Genomic DNA, 18047 nt, shown 5'->3' with positions numbered 1-18047 from the left:
TGGGTTCGTGTGTATGACCATTATGAGCCACCGTTACCTATCAAGACAATAACCTAGGTGATTCTTTATGACGTCATATTTCGATGTTATATTTTCGAAAGTTTTTCTATCGCAGCAAAACTCGACTTTATGAAAGGAAGATTTGAAGGTTGCCAAGAGTTTCGCGTTTACAATGTTTTGAACCAAAACCAATGCCCTGCGATGTTTTATTGAAATCCCTTCCAGCACTTTTCATAAAAAATCGTGTTTGCGGTTCGTTGTGAAAATACAAGTCTGACAAGAAAATGTTTAATATTTCTAGTAATTTAGAAACTCTTTGTTTTCGAACAATTTTTTCAAGATATTTTGCAGCCGAAACGTTTCGTTGGATGAAATCTTTTTTCGTATTTTCTGCACGATTTTGTATATAATCCTTTGCTTTGTCAATCAGCGAATAAGTAACGAGAGACGCCAAGCCATCAAGCACTCGCAACCAAGCAGACTTATTTCGTAACATTCAAGAAGCAATATTCGACAAAGAATTTCAGAGATGGAAAAATCGAATCATAAGCCAGGTTTGTTATACACTTATCTTACATTACAATGATGTCATTTTGATGCGGAATTCAATGCTGTGCTCAATAGATGATACTGTGCAAGTACAAATAGTGACCTATACTACTACGTTGAGCATTATTTTAATTCAATATAAAATCTCAGTCAGAAGTTCTAGGCTTTAATCAGACGCTAATTATTATGTAGTGCCTGTATTAAATTTGCGAAATGTAAACAATAGTTATACACTAACTAACAATAATTACAATCTAACTATCATTAGAGTGTCATACAAATTGTTCATTACAGACGTCAGCGAATCGATACACAAAGATTTCCAATTCGAGGGCTGGGAGGTGGCGCTTATGTTCATGGGATTCATCATGATCGTTGTTATTTCCATTATTTTAATCCTGAAAATTATCAAAGATTCTCAGAAACGTAAAAGTAAGTACTTTCTGGTTGCGTTTGAATATGTTACCAATGAACAGCAGAGAAGTTTATTTTTAAGTAATGTTGTTATTTTATTATATTAGTTGGTAGTAGCATAATTTAGAATATTAACTTTCAAACGTAAAAAAAATAAAAAAGTTTGTATTGTCAGCAAAGATGGGATTTTGGAGATTCTTGGAGACTTGCGTGACGTCACAAAATTTTGTCAACAACAATAGTAAACGCTATTGTGACGTCACACAAGTCATTTTTACTCGTATGAGACAGAACATTGTTCAAATTTCAGTGCAGGTGTTGGAAAGCCAGGTGAGTGTAGCTTCGTCCAGTGCTGCTATGTCATACATTCCATTTGGTGCCTTGTAAATGTGACATTCAAGAATGACATGGTCAGCAGTTTGTTTCTCCAAGTCTAAAAACACGTGAATCAACCACTCTATTGTCTGGGACCGCTACTGTGTCATTTCTAAACAAGCATTTCATGTTTTTTTTTATTTATTGACTGTCCTATTTCCCAACAGGTCCGTAACAAAATATACATCCAGCCAGAAAATCAGCATTTCGCATTGATTTAACGCGTGTGGTATTTACGTCTTGACAACATCTGCAATTTGTGTTTGGTAGTTATGCCATCTGCTGCTTGATTAAGAAGCGCGATGCCTCTGGCACCACAAGCATTCTTTCCTTTCAACTGCTTTGCCAGAGCGTCGCAGTCTTGTGTTTGAAACTATATGTTACAGTAGAAGTTTGTGTTGTATGCCTACTACGTTACCTATTGCTATCAGTTTGTCTTTAGTTCTTATTGTTTTGTATTTCTATATTTCAGTGAATAAAAGCCTCAATTGGTTATTAAATGTTTCATCTCAATTTTATTCACTTGTATTAATGGATAAGTTGCTGCGACCCAACAGACTGGAACTCCTTCCAGAGGAGCCCGAAGCAAAGAAAATATACGATCACTGGAAAAAAACTTTTGAAACTTTTCTAACTGCGGTTGAAAGAAACGAAGGAAATCAAGAAAACATCGACAAGCTGGGGTTACTAGCAAACTCACTCTCACACAGAACCTACGCTTTCATCGCAGATGCAGGGACCTACGCCGCAGCAAGGACAGCGCTCGACAATGCTTATCATAAAAAGAAAAATGTTGTGTTTGCTAGACATTTATTAATGACCAGAGTTCAAAATCCTGAAGAGACCATCGATGAATACATTCACGCATTACGTCAACTAGCAAGAGAATGCGAATTTGAAAACGTAGACGCCGAGACCTACAAAGACGAAATTACAAGAGACGCTTTTATTAATGGCATCAACTCCAATACAATTCGACAGAGATTACTTGAAGAGCAAAAATTGGATTTACCAACTGCCATTAGAAAAGCTCAAATGCTGGACCAAGCCAAAAAACACTCAAATTCTTATTTAACTAATTCACCCCAGCGTGCTTCATCCATTTCTAAGCAATCCAGCAGCGATGTGAAAACGGCAACAATGAAACCTACAGTTTCTAACCGATGCACAAAGCGCAAGTGTTTTTTTTGTGGAGGTAATCTCCATACCGGTGGCAGATACTTCTGTCCAGCGAAAGACAAGCTTTGCAATGCTTGTGGCAAGATCGGTCATTTTCAAGGTGTTTGCCAAAACAACCTTCGGAAAGCAGCTTCAATACCATTTGCAGGCCAGAAGTCCCCACTTGACGATGACAACACAGCCCATGATGATGCTGAAAAATCTCACTTGTATTCTGTTCTTGGTACAGCCCCAGAATGCTTAAACAAAACCACACTACGTACACAAATTAAAGGGGTGGATTTCGATTGCTTGCTGGACACAGGTGCATCCGACAACTTCATGAGTGCCAAAGCTGCAAAATTTATTAAACTGCAACCTCAAGGCAAGCCATCTAAAGTTTCAATGGCTTCGGACCAACTCACTGCACAAGTGCTGGGGAAAGTGTGTACTGACGTCAAACTTCAAGAGAGAAAGTATGCCAACGTCGTCTTTGGAGTAGTACCAAAACTTTGTGCCGACATCATACTAGGCCAAGGTTTTCTAAACCAGCATGAAGAAGTTGTGTTCAAGCTTGATGGATCACAAAGAAAGTTAGTGATCGGAGACTCTTACTGCGGAGTATCTGCCTCAACCATGGAATCTCCTCGTTTATTCCAAAGTTTGGAACCTAACTCCAAGCCCATCGCTACTAAGTCTCGGAATTTCAATCAAGAAGATCGTAAATTCATCCGGGAGGAGGTAAGCAAACTTTTGTCCGAGAAAATTATCGAACCTTCTTATTCACCTTGGCGAGCGCAAGTGCTGGTTGCAAGAGATGGACGACATAAACCAAGAATGGTTGTTGACTATTCGCAAACTATAAATAGATTTACGTTACTTGATGCTTATCCGCTTCCTAAAATAAGTGATCAAATTGCGAAAATCGCAGAAGGATCTGTGTTTAGCACTTTAGATTTAAAATCCGCTTATTATCAAATTTCGCTTTGTCCTGCTGACCGCCCATTTACGGCTTTTGAAGCCGAAGGAAAATTATTTCAATTCACGCGTTTACCATTTGGTGTTACTAACGGTGTGTCGTTTTTTCAACGAATTGTTGACAAACTGATCGAAAAGCATAAGTTGACTGACACCTATGCCTATCTTGATAATATAACTGTGTGTGGCAATGATCGAGCAGATCATGACGCGAAATTAAACGCCTTGTTTGCTGCAGCTAAAGCCGAGGGCTTAACTTTTAATGAATCGAAATGTGTTTTTGCTCGTAATGAGATTGACTTACTGGGTTATAGACTTTCACACCGTAAAATCAACCCTGACCCCGAACGCCTTAAACCCTTGCTCGAACTTACCTTGCCGAAATCTAAACCAGAATTACAACGGGTTTTGGGAATGTTTTCTTACTATGCCAAATGAGTACCTGATTTCTCTGAAAAGGTTAGACCTTTAGTACAATCCAATCTATCATCTTCTTTTCCTCTACCCTCTGACGCTATTAAAAGCTTCGAAACTTTACGTGAGGGTCTTGCATCTGCTTGCCTCACCAGTGTCAAAGAAGGAATTCCATTTGTAGTGGAGTGCGACGCTTCGGAGCATACCTTAGCTGCCACTTTAAATCAGGGAGGGCAACCTGTTGCCTTTCACTCTAGAACATTCTCTCGTTGCGAAGCAAACTATTCAACTGTAGAAAAAGAAGCTTCGGCTATCATGGATGCGGTTAGAAAGTGGAGCCATTTATTACATGGCCGCAAGTTTACACTTCTGACAGATCAAAGGGCCGTTTCCTTCATGTTTGACCCAAAACGACTAGGTAAAATTAAAAACAACAAAATCCAGCTCTGGCGTGCCGAATTGGGAAATTTCGATTACGACATCTTGCATCGACCCGGTAAAAGCAATCTAGTTCCAGATGCGTTATCCAGAGCGTGTACACTATCTTCTAACTCGCCCGATCTTACCAAAATCCATGAAAAACTTGGGCACCCTGGCATTACACGTTTGTCCCATTTCATTCGCACTAAAAATCTGCCTTTTTCTATGGAAGATGTCAAATATGTTTGTTTGCACTGCAAAGTCTGCGCTGAATTAAAACCTCGATTTTATCGTAAACCAGCCGAATTGTTGATTAAATCGATGAGACCATGGGAAAGACTTAGCATTGACTTTAAAGGACCCCTCGATGGCAGGAATAAGTATATGTTGATTGTTGTCGATGAATATAGTCGCTATCCTTTCGCATTTGCATGTAAAGACATGACTTCGCCCACTGTTATTCGATGCCTTGGTCAACTCTTTTCTTTATTTGGTCATCCATTGTATATCCACAGCGACCGAGGCTCTTCATTCATGTCTCAAGATCTCAAGCAATATCTTTCAGACAGAGGAATTGCGAGTAGTCGGAGTACACCATACCACCCTACCGGCAACTCTCAATGTGAAAGAATTAACCAAACTGTTTGGAGAACTGTCAAACTCTTGTTAAGAACGTATGAACAGCCTGAGAGCTGCTGGGAGGCAGTTCTACCCGAAGCTCTGCACGCAGTACGATCTCTCTTATGCACTGCAACCAACACCACTCCCCACGAACGATTTCTGGGGTTTAGTCGTCGAAGTATGTTCGGTCAATCTCTTCCTAGCTGGCTTATCCAGCCAGGACCAGTCCTACTCCGACGTTTTGTCCGAAATAAAAGCGATCCGCTTGTGGAAGAGGTCGAGCTATTGGACGCAAACCCGAGTTTCGCCCATGTGCGATTTCCCAATGGTCGGGAATCTTCCGTCTCAACCAACGATCTTGCCCCAACACCTAGAAAAGGATCAAACAATGATAACATGATTTCTACTCCTTCTGAATCTCCCTCTCAAACTTCACTCACACAACAAAATCTTACATCAGAACCTCCATGTACACAACAAAACCCTTCACCAGAAACTGCAGGTACACAGCAAAATCTTACACCAGATATTGATGCAGATGCTCATACTTTTTCGGAATCTAATCATGAAATGACTAAATCTCCCTTAACCATTTCTACGCACCCGAGACGTTCTTCTAGAGTAACTAGACCACCTGAAAGATATGGTCACAATATATACGATGTTTGAGGTGCCTGTAGGTAATGCATTTATTTATCATGTATGAAATGTATCTGTTTGTTATTAAATCGTTTTGTCAATTTGTTATTGTATTATTCGAAGATGGTGTTCCGAAGATGAAGGAGGGAAGAATGTGGTATTTACGTCTTGACAACATCTGCAATTTGTGTTTGGTAGTTATGCCATCTGCTGCTTGATTAAGAAGCGCGATGCCTCTGGCACCACAAGCATTCTTTCCTTTCAACTGCTTTGCCAGAGCGTCGCAGTCTTGTGTTTGAAACTATATGTTACAGTAGAAGTTTGTGTTGTATGCCTACTACGTTACCTATTGCTATCAGTTTGTCTTTAGTTCTTATTGTTTTGTATTTCTATATTTCAGTGAATAAAAGCCTCAATTGGTTATTAAATGTTTCATCTCAACGCGTACAAACGTTGAGCCAATGCAAAAAAAAGGCCAATTGTTGAATGTGGTACAAGTTCTTCCCAAAGAGTAAAATCCGTCATAATTCGTCTGCAGACATTGAATCAATGTAAAAATGACGGATTTTGCTGTCTTGGTACTTTACCACAGGTACAAGACTGTTCATATTCAAACCAAAAAAATAAAAAAAATCAAGGACACACAGTAGCACAGAAAAACTGGAATACAAAAGTAGCTACAAAACAATCCAACACAACCACAGTCAGCAAATCAACCGTTTTTTTTACATTGAATATTGTTTTTTTTTACAAAAATTGTAATGAACATATTTCATATAAATGAAAAGAACGGTTGATTTGTTGCCTGAGACCACAGGCAGATTTACTCTGTCGCTGTGGAAGCTCATTGAGCTTAGATTTGTTTAAGCATGGCCATAATACAATCTCAATGATGAAAATTAATCTTCAGATCAGTCACTGTTTTGAAAACCGCAAAATAAAACAATTTTTCTTGATGCAGATGTAACACAAGAAGGAAGTGTGACGTCACAATTGACATTGCCATATGAAGTGATACACAACGTTTAGAATTGCTAACTAACAACTTACAAGAAATGGAACTTGCATCTTGAACAAGACGTATTTAAACATCGAATCAACGTACAGCGACCATGATTGTGCGTGAAGAAACAGTTCAATTGAGGTTTTGTACAGATCGTCGACCTGACAATCGACAAGCGTCACTAGACATCGAAACGATGTAAAAGCGCGGGAAAAGATCCTCTTCTTCCCGCGCTTTTCAATGCCGGCAGCTGAATTTGTGTTCTCTAGGTCCAATTTAAAAAAATGGACTAATGAAAAATCAAGGCCTGGAAACACGTCAAGTTAGAAACTTTTGATAAAAGAATTTGTTTGTGGTCACTGCGAGGAAAATTTTTTCAAAATTGATAAGGAATTGCTAAAGAAAATGCGATTCGAAGAAACGTTAGAAATTTGCTGAAGGAACAAGCTGAAGGAGACAAGAAGTGGAAAAAGTAAACTGTTCTAGACTAATTTGCAATTTATCATTATTAAAATAGAACCTTTTTTATACTAAATTTTTATCATTAAATTGTCACTAATAGAAAGGTTGACTGCCAGCCTCACTGTTTTTTGAAAGTAGTGTTGCCAGACGTGCTTAGATCAATTATAATGTACTGAAATTTGTATCATTGAAACTGTTATCAACTGTTTGTTATCATCGAGTGTTCCGTGGGGTCAATTGCCCTCTTGATTTGTAATTGTGATGACGATGAATTTGCGTTGTTTCTTTGCTCTCCGTGACGTGGCCTGCCTACAGACTCATATGTTTCATTCTTAATTAATTATCGCTTCTGCCACGTGCCTGGAGCTGTTGTGTGAAGAGAGACCTTGTATTAAAATTCAGTATTGGTAAAACAACTGAGAGATGATGCCAGTATGCCTTTACGAGATGTGTAGGCTACTTTGAATTTGAGTTAACCGTTTTAACGTTCATAAGTGTGTACAAAAAAATCAGATTTTTATTCCCACTTCAGACTCAACAAATAAACAATTGCAATTTATGGTTGTGACAGGAAGAAGGAGGGATTGTACGCAAGCATTAAGTTCCTACTCTTGTAACCACTGGGAATAAGCAAAATTAATGGTGTCAACATCAAATCATTCACGTGTGCAATGTTCTTAGTCTTGTATTCATGTGGGCCGAACTAATGTGTTGATGAAAATTCACAATTAGTTGCTTGTATTTCATTATTTGCAAACAAAAATAAGAATGACAGCTCAAATCGTTTTTGTTGTTTGGTTCGTTTCCATTGGGGCAATATGTAGTTTCAACAAGTCTGCGATTATGAATTTACCTCTCAAAACTTGCACTGCGTGTCACCTCGGCTTCATACAGTGGCGTAGCCATTAATTTCTAATCAATACATTTGTTGTCTGGGTTATTTTATTTGATTAATATTTTAAATTTTATTATTTATATATTATTATATAAATTAATAATAATTAATATTAATAATGAATATAAATAATTATTAATTATTACTATTGTTATTGATTAATAAATTAATGATAATTTAATAAATTGTTAGCCTATCATTACTATTTTTAATGATTATTATTCATTTAATCCAGTGTTTCTCAACCTTTTTTGGCCCAACGCCCCCTTTATAAACTGGCGAAACTTTACAGCCCCCCAACAAAAACGATTAATTACGAAAAGTAAATATATATTTGCGAGCATGAAAACAGTATACTGGTAGTAGTGGTTACGTCATAATGGAACTCACCAGATGTTGTGATATACTAAAAAATTACTAAATTTAAATTTTAAATTCATAGCGTTTGTGAACAAAACATTTGGTCAATCAAATACGACGATTGTGTAAGAGAAATTGTTTGGTTATTGTGCGAGCATGTAGAGTAGATTATCCAGACAATGATGTGACGAAATCGTTACCCTGGTCGGTAGATGGGTTAAACGAGAATGTCCCCTAATAATCAAAATGCCCCCCCTCCTTAAGCCGAGGTAATCACACTGCCCCCCCTGCAAAATCAAAACGCCCCCTGGGGGAGGTACCGCCCCCGTTGCGAACCACTGATTTAATCAATCATTTCATAATTATATTATCATTTATACCTAAGTATAATTAATTGTTGTCACAAATAATTATAATTGAATCAATAATAATAATTGATTAATATATTATTTAATCATTATTAGATAATATAGTATTTATTATTATTATTTCAAATCATTATTTAATATACTAGGATTGTCTGTATCATTATTATTATATAGTTTACTAGTAATCATATTATGTAATATAAATCATAAAATTAATTAATCATGAAATTCTATTTGAATAAGGACCTTTCGATGATCTTCCTTTTAGGATGAAACAAGCTGTAGTGGTTACTTTATTTGATGTAATATTAATCATATATATTGATATTATTAATCATTATTATTATATCAAATATATTATTTAATATTGTATTAATCATTAATATTTAATTATGTTTGAATTTGTAATCAATACATTTTGTTATCTGGATTATTCTATTCGATTATTATTTTAAATTTTATTATTTATATATCATTATATAAATGAGTATAAATAATTATTAATTATTACCATTGTTATTGATAAATAAATTATTTATAATTTATCATTAGCCTATCATAACTATTTTTATTATTATTATTCATTTAATCAATTAACTATTTATTGATTGTATTATCATCTATAATTAAGCATTATTATTAATTATTGTTACAATTAGTTATAATTTAATTATTAATAGTAATTAATTAATATATTATATAGTTAATATAGTTAATTCCATTTGAATAAGAATCTTTAGATGATTCCAATAACGGTGGAAACAAGTTGCTGTTGATGTATCTTTTTATCTGAATATAACGTTTGAGTGATTGAAGGAGTCGATATCTTCGGACTGTGAAAGTCTGTTTAGAAGCTTAGTCATTGTATTTTCTCATATATTTTCTCTTGTATTACTCTCTTGTGGAAGCTTTGAACCACAGACACAGTTCGTATACCGAGATTAAGAAAACGAAGTTTCCGCTTGTTGTTGGAATTTTGTCTGGGAAGAATCATTCCACCTACTTATAGGCTCCGTTAAATGGTGGAAAATCCTTGAAGTGCGTTGTTCAACCCCGAGAGTTGAACTGGCGTCGCTTGATCTTGTTCGTTTGAATCGTCGAGTGCTTATCCCATTGAGCTTTCGAGGAAGACGTCTACAATCTACATTATGTTATTGTTTTGTCATAAAATTTCCGATGTGTATTGCACTTGGATTAACAAAGACAATGTAAGAATATTTCACTCAAAATAATTTGTAATTAAAAGGGGGAAATTTTCTGTTGTATTGTAAGAATATTTACAGTAAGAATACAATAAAGTTTTGTACGAATTTCGGTGTCGTTCGCAAGGTGCAATATGAGCAACTTTAGTTTTGCGTTAAAGAAACATTTTTTAAACAAATTTTGGTTCATTTGGATCGAAAGTTCTTTTGTCTTCGTTCATTTCGAGATTATACTACTTTGGTTTCGATATGCGCTTGAAAGAAATATAAAAAATGCTAATGCATGAGAATCGTACACTACAATGCAGAAAGCGTCATGTTACAAAAGACGCGCGGGCTTGCGTCAAAACTATTTATTCAAGATATTCTGAGTAGGCTACTTTTACTTAGGGGAGTTTCAAACAAGACTCAACGCATTAGCAAATTTTGTTTCATGTGATAAAATCACAGGGGTTTGTAGAGGTTTCCATAGTCTTTGAACTACTTTTTTCTGTCTTAAAGTAAAAATAAACCACTACACCTGGTATTTAAATTGCTATTTTCTACGAGATGTAATCTTTACATAACTTAAATGAAAAACGTTTTCTTACTCCATCGGAAAGATCGGCCAAATATCACATGTATAATATTTGTGGACAGTAAATTGCAGTTATCATTTACATTGAATTGCCCACTTAACCAACAAATTTACAAATTTTTAATGAAAAAACGTAATGTTAGTGAAGCTTACTCGACCATCTTGTAGACCTCATCATTAGCACAAATACAGGTTACAAGCTTACGTTTAGTGACTTGTCGTAGGCCTACTTTTGTTTCTGCCCTGAGGAAATGTAGATTACCAAATAGCTCAACATGGTCTCATACATTTTTTTACATTGCATTACATATTCTCCCCCCATAAAAATTTTCTTCTGTTGTACCCTTGTAAAAGGATAGACCCTCGGCCCCAGAAGCTCAGACGACGACGACGAGTATTACCACGATGTCTTTCCGACTAAGGCAGCGGTTTTTAATCGTTTGCCTTGTCGGAAATACATCGTGGAAATAGAAGTGGAAATCAATTCTCGCACTCCTTCCTAGGATTGTCTGAAAAGTAATCGTCGCCTACAGTTCGAAATTTGTGTTGAAATCTGGTAAAACAACTTTACTGCTTACGTCATATTATAACAAACCTTGATAATTCAGCATCCCCGCACCACCTAGGCACAGGTCTCGCACCCCTTAGTAGTGCGTGCACCCCTTGTTAAGAACCCCTGGACTAAGGAGTTGCGCGCATTCGCTTCAATTTTCACTTATCTGTCCATGTTTAATTGTGAAAATTTGAATTGAGAACATATCTGAAGTTTGTAAAATCTTCTATAGTTGAACTTCCACTCAAAAGCCACACACAAACATTTCATGTTAGATTGATTACATATTTCAAACTATCTACATTGATGAGTGAACCATACTGCAATGTTGCATTGAAAAGAAATATATTGACGTTGTTTTCGGAAAAGATAATTCAACACCAACCGAAGGATTTCGTTGGCTTTGTGTAAAATGTAATATTCTAATCCCAAACGAAGAGAGTAAATGAGTTTGTAAAAAGTTCTGCTTGCATTTACTTGTCAGTTGGTTGTAACAGGTCTGATTGGCCTGTATCAACACTCAATGAAGGAAGTAGATTCCATTACGTTCATTTGGTTTTAACTATACACAACATGCCATCAAGAATGCAACAATCAACTCCACAAAACAATAGTTAGCGAATTGTAAAAGCAAATAAAGCTGCTACATTTCCGACAATCTCAGCAATCTGTGTTGCAAGATTATAAAAAACATGGCAATAAATCAAGTAAATAGGTAATAGCCTACAGTCGTCCCGCTTATTAAGCCCACCTCGAAACCAAACTATTTTGGGCTCATCAAGCAGGTAGACCTATTAAGCGTGGTACGATTGTATGCCACTCCTATGCATTCAGTAATTTTGGACCCAACCAAATTGGGCTTAAAAAGCGGGCGGGCCTTTTAACAGTGGGCTTAATAAGCGGGACTACTATACTTGAGAACGTTAAAAAAAAAACTTCTCACAACATTCCTTTAGCAATAAACCTCAAAAACATACAAAACAAATCACCAACATCTCATGATATCGAAACTACAATCTGAGACTGGTCTTGGCAAAATGACGCTAATAGTTGTAGGCTATAACTGCTTTTGCAAATAAACAATCCAATCTGCACTTAGTGAATGAAACATTTTAATTTAGCATCCATCAACAAAATAAATGTATAATTTTGGCAGCCAATTGTATTAAGAATTAATAGTGATAGACATCAGTGTTTCGACAATGAGGCTAGGCTCATTAGTATCGCACGACTAATATTGCATACACAATTATAATATTTATTGCAAAGGATCCCTTTAAAATTATTTCTAATTCTTAAGTAAGGTTAGAAAATGAAATTCAAAAGGTTTTGTAAACACAAAACGATAATCCCAGAAAAAAATTGATGTGCTTATGGAGACAACAACTGAGAATGACTTAATAATGCGGAAGGCACACAACTTATCTTAAAATCATAAGAACCGCTGTAGTGCTAATGAACAACAATAACATGGTATCATCTATTATAAACAGATTTATACTTTCGGCACAAAGCAAGCCGGAATTGAACGCAGCAAACGTTTTCATCGACTTTGCACATCGATGCATTGAAATGTTTGCAGTCATGACATAAGAAACTGGTGACGTCCTGTGGGCAATAGGGTGGAGCAAAAAAGGTCATGTGACCTTCAAAATCGGTAAAAATCTCATAACTTGAGAAGTGGTTAAGCTAGAAAACGGGTTTTCGGCTTAAAATGCTCAGAAAGTCCATATTCATATCTGCTATATTACAACATTTGCTTGTAAATGTACCACATCAAATACAAGTTGGCAAAAACATATTTTACTTTAAATATCATCGTTGACACATAGAAAAAAGCTGCACATGCTATAGAGGTGCGCATTCACCAGCCACTTCTACACCATTGCTAAGCTAGTACAAGAGTACTGTAGTGTATACCCTCAAGTAGGCCTATTATAAATTTACTATGTTACAATTTACTGAGTTACACAATATGAAACAAAAATTGTGTTGTTTTACTCTTTGTGCATGATCATTGAGTCGTGTTACTTAATAAGTTTTCAAATCAGTTCAACGCCACATGAACATTGAGAGGACATGTTTTATTTAATTCAGTACTCACTGGTTAAGACAAATGGTTTTTGCTCAAAGTTCTTTAAAGATACATGACTTCATTTTCTGCTCAGTGTATATGCTGTTGTTATATTAATGGCTAATACATTAATGTCATGTCGGGTCACTTGATGCTAGCTTGCAACCTCTTAAAGTAGGAAGATTAAACTATTCAAGGTGATTGACGCTTGAGTGTCGATTGTCTTTGTTTTATGTTTCACAAGAAAGACCATTATCTGCTTTGAGGGCATTAACGGAATATGCAATTAAACTTTATTTTTCTAGCTGAATACAAATCAAACAACAAGATTGCTGATGAATCATTAAACTTTTCATAATTGTTGAAGAAGTTTCCAAGAAATATTGTTCGGGAGGTGGCTATTAAGGTTCTTCGAAGAAATGCATATTCTGCTCATCATGTAAATGTGCTCCTTGCAATGTTATTGTTGGGTGACAATGATAAAAGTAAATGTCGTCTAACAGTGAATAAAATACTTAGCCTCAGAGTAGTGACTAGCAAACGTGGCATTGTGCAGACTGATGACCATTTATAAGAGGTTAACATCGATGAAGAAGGTATAGGTCTATCAATGCATTTATTTTCACACAAGTCAGTTCAATCATAAACAGCTGCAAATCAATTTCGATCAGCAAGCAGCTCGATCATCTTCAGTGAAGCTTCTTGAAATACAATCAAAAAGGAATTTTTTCAACTACCAGAAGATTCATTGTGCCACAAGTAAATATTCAAGCCAAAACATGTTATCACTTGTCTAATATAAATGTAAAAGTTTTGCAAGAACCCTTCCTGAAATGTTTACTCTGGGGTTATACCTTTACTCTTTGAATCCAAGGATATCTTGACACTACGGGATGCGAAACTCGAAATCTGCCTGTCCAACTGAAGGGCTAACTATGCTGTCTATATTGCATTGAACAACGCCGTATTACTGCATGAGAATGTTTGTTTCGCACTGGCTGTTTTCACTTGATCGCTTCATTAAAGTGGTATTTGTTATGTTATTCACAAAAGTATTAATATTTCATAAGTTTATTGCCTATTACACAAAAAAATTACATGAACGGACAAAACAAAAATAAAACAACGACTATTGACGTATTGTGCATTAACTTGGCGAGCATGTACACAAAACAAAAATAATGCACATCATATCATTGGACAGTTAGATATTATAACTACAAACTGCAACCACAATCAAGTGATGACATAAATTCAAATATTCGCAGTCTTGCTTGAACCACCACTCGTAAGCTTGCGAACTGTTCTAGCAGTCTTCGCGGGTTCCTCGCGCCTGGGAGCGTTCAAACGTTTTAGTTAATTTTTGGCGAAACAATTAAACGAAGTTTTGACAATCAATTCGAAGTCATAGTGGCCAATGGGACAAGCTTCATCAGCCTGCAAGCCGAATGACGGCATTCTTAACAGCTCGAAAAAACGCAGAGCGTGGGTTTGGTAAGGTGAACATTTTCATAGAATAAACGTGCATAATACGCATATAGTCGTTGTTTTTCTTGTTTTGTCCGTTCTCCATGTAACTTTATTATGTAATAGGCAATAAACTTATGAAATATTAATACTTTTGTAAAAAACATAGCAAATACCACTTTAATGAAACGATCAAGTGAAAACAGCCAGTGCAAAACTCATTTTCATGCAGTAGCATGGCATTGTGCAATACGATGTAGACAGCATAGTTAGCCCTTCAGTTGGACGCTAATGGACAGGCAGATTTCGAGTTTCGCATCCCGTAGTGTCAAGATATCCCTGTTTGAATCTCTCTGAAAAGTTACTAGCAAATGCGGAAATTGAAGCGATCAGACACAAATTAATTTTGGAGCATTCATGTCATAATTGAAAGTCATGTCAAGTTGCTCACTGAAGCATCAGAAGTTGTTGGAAGATTCAAAAGAAGAGATGGACGTACAATGCAAAAGATAAGATCAAGGAAATTGATGAAAATTTTCAACATAAAGAAACAGCTCGGTGCATAAAAATTTCTTGTTTTTTCCATCTTGATACTGAAAATGATACAGCAATGTGGTGTGGGATGCAGGCGGTAGCCCTGACGAAAACACAGAAGGTGAAAATGTAAGTGGTCTCTATGATTGACAAAGCAGGACAGAGTAAGAACTGAAATCATCAGACAACGAATGTAAGTTGGAAGATAAGCTGAAAGACATTCCTTAAATACTGTAGTTGGATCACGTCGTTAGGAGAAACGAAGAATGAGACAATTGAAAGTTGTTGCTTATTTTAAAAGAAGGTTGAAAAGAAGGTTTGATTGGTTTGGTTTTTGAATCTTTATCCTCGGACTGACAGAGCCTTGATAGGTTATTCCTGGTAGTTTCGCATACTTGTAGAGGCTCTTGACACAGGGCCGGTCAGCGGGGTTGGCAGAGTGAAGTTTTCCTATTGTAGTAGTGTTGTTGCAGGGGAATTATTCCATTCACTAGTTGCCGCTGAATGGAGAGCAGTCCTGAAATGCGTTGCTCAAGCGCACATCCCGAGAGTCGAACCAGCGCCGCGCGATCTTGAGCCGGGCGCGTAACCACTGGGCTAACCGGGCGGACAGAAGATGGAGAGATTGTGTGACAGACGATATGGAAATAGTGGGAGTGAAGGATAAAGATGCTGTTGACAGAGTGATGTGGAGGACTGCAATCTGCTCCGGCGCCCCCAATTGAAGTGGGAAGAATGCTGGAAGAAGAAAAAAATTTGAACTGATACCTATGGTGTAATAATACAGCACAAAGTATGTTTTCCATTTCAGCGCAATGTGTAATGTGGATTTAGTAATTTTTATTTTTGTCATAAGGCTATTGATTTGTTGTCAGACATGGTTAGTAGGCTAATTTTGCGTTTTTTTGAAATTGTATCTAAAATGTTTTTACATCATCATCAGGTTCCTTCCTCTCATCGAGGGTTGGTGACAATTAAGAACAAAGTTTTAGTATTTAAACATAAATGTTGACTAAATATTTGGTATTTAAATAACATTTTGATGATTTATTTGGGTTTCAAAGATTGAAATACATTATATACTGTATATTCCAGATAATATTTTATTCAGTCAACTAATCTTCTTGATGTTTCCTCAATGATGTTAATTGTTCCACAGTGACAGCCAAGCCAATTAACTTACTTGGTAGGATGTTGTAACACAGATCAGCTATGTAGGAGTGTAGATATTGTTTCTCTTGCTCAATCTGATGTTCCTTTCTATATGGTGTAACATACAGATGTGGGACCTGTTATACTGCCGGGTTCAATGAGCTTATCGTGTTGAACTGCAAGCCAAACTTGCATTTCTTATCGACTAATACAGTACCGGTATGTTACATTTCAAAATACCTTATTCGTGTCTAAGAAACAAAAGCCTACTTCAAGCCACATGATATAGTTTAGCTTCCCGGTCGCATTTGGCTCACAGGTCGCACACCTCTGGTGTAAGATAACAAATAGATGATAATGCCTGAGTATATTACTACCCTGGCGAAATAAGGATTTAAATAAGGATTTAGAAAACAACATTTGAATTCCTCTACAAGAAATAATAATTTTTTCTTCATTATGTGGGTTGACATGTTAGGTATCGTGTGTTTTTGCCAATTTGTGATCGATGTGATACATTTAGAGGCAAATGTTGCATTATAGCAGATATAAATAGGAACCTTCGGAGCATTTTAAGCCAAAAATAAGTGTTCGAGCTTAATTGGTTCTCAAGTTATGAAATTTTTGCCGGTTTTGAAGGTCACATAACCTTTCGGGCAATTTAGCGCCTGAGTGCAGGTGGCAGATGACCAAAATCACCTTGAAAGTTGTTTTTAGGCCTAAATGTCACTTTTTATTACATGTGATTTTTTGACATGAAAAAATTTTTTTTTATTCCACCCTATAGTGGGCAATATAGTTTTTGACGCACTCGTCAATTTCGCAAAGTAACTGGGTTACAATGTCATCAGTGTTTTTCTCAGTGGACAGACGTTGTTGAATATTCAGTGTTGTTTGGAAACAATTCATAGCATCTTTGTATTCCTTTGCACGTAAAAAACAATGACCAATCTCGTGTGTAGTGAGGGCCACACTTTCATCAGTCTTCTCATCTATTGAGACTCGTTTCTTGATTTTCAACGTTTCTTGGAAACATTTCATGGCTTCTTTGTAGTTATTTGTATCTAAGAAACAACGACCAATGTAGTGAAAAGTAACAGCCACATTCTTATCAGTTTCCTCATCTATTGACACTCGTTTAAATATTTCCAGTGATTTTTGTAAATAATCCATGGCATCTTTGTATTTATTCGTATCTAAGAAACAACGACCAATCTCGCGAAAAGTGGCAGCCACTCTCTCGTCAGCTTCCTCATCTATTGACACTCGTTTTGTGATTTCCAGTGATTTTTGGAAATAATTCATGGCATCTTTGTACTTATTCGTATCTAAGAAACAACGACCAATCTGATGAAGGGTACCAGCCACACTCTTATCAGTTTCCTTATCTATTGACACTCGTTTTTTGATTTTCAGTGATTTTTGTAAATAATCCATGGCATCTTTGTATTTATTCGTATCTAAGAAACAACGACCGATCCCGTGAAAAGTGGCAGCCACTCTCTTGTCAGCTTCCTCATCTATTGACACTCGTTTTGTGATTTCCAGTGATTTTTGGAAATAATTCATGGCATCTTTGTACTTATTCGTATCTAAGAAACAACGACCAATCTGATGAAGGGTACCAGCCACACTCTTATCAGTTTCCTTATCTATTGACACTCGTTTTTTGATTTTCAGTGATTTTTGTAAATAATCCATGGCATCTTTGTATTTATTCGTATCTAAGAAACAGCGACCAATCGAGTGAAGACTGATAGCCACACTCTCATCAGTTTCCTCATCTATGGACATTCGTTTTGTGATTTCTAGTGATTTTTGGAAATAATCCA

At 36.4% G+C, this 18047-nt stretch overlaps 1 long non-coding RNA gene across 2 annotated transcripts in view; it reads left to right on the top strand.

The window, feature by feature from the left end:
• The first annotated feature begins 423 nt into the window (after window positions 1-423).
• The window catches only part of LOC145777720 (uncharacterized), a 50209-nt gene continuing 32585 nt past the window's right edge, over window positions 424-18047 (top strand). The window contains exons 1-3 of one of the 2 annotated variants that reach the window (XR_014290352.1): window positions 424-554; window positions 844-981; window positions 6530-6712. This is a non-coding gene — a long non-coding RNA (uncharacterized LOC145777720). Of the gene's footprint in view, window positions 555-843; window positions 982-6529; window positions 7986-18047 lie in introns of those variants that run through there. The other variant, XR_014290353.1, reaches the window with a different exon arrangement.

The sequence above is a fragment of the Aplidium turbinatum genome, chromosome 9 (genome assembly GCF_918807975.1).
Source record: "Aplidium turbinatum chromosome 9, kaAplTurb1.1, whole genome shotgun sequence".
Lineage (NCBI taxonomy): Eukaryota > Metazoa > Chordata > Ascidiacea > Aplousobranchia > Polyclinidae > Aplidium > Aplidium turbinatum.
Note: the sequence above shows the minus strand (reverse complement) of the source record. Positions and strands in the feature narration are given on the sequence as shown.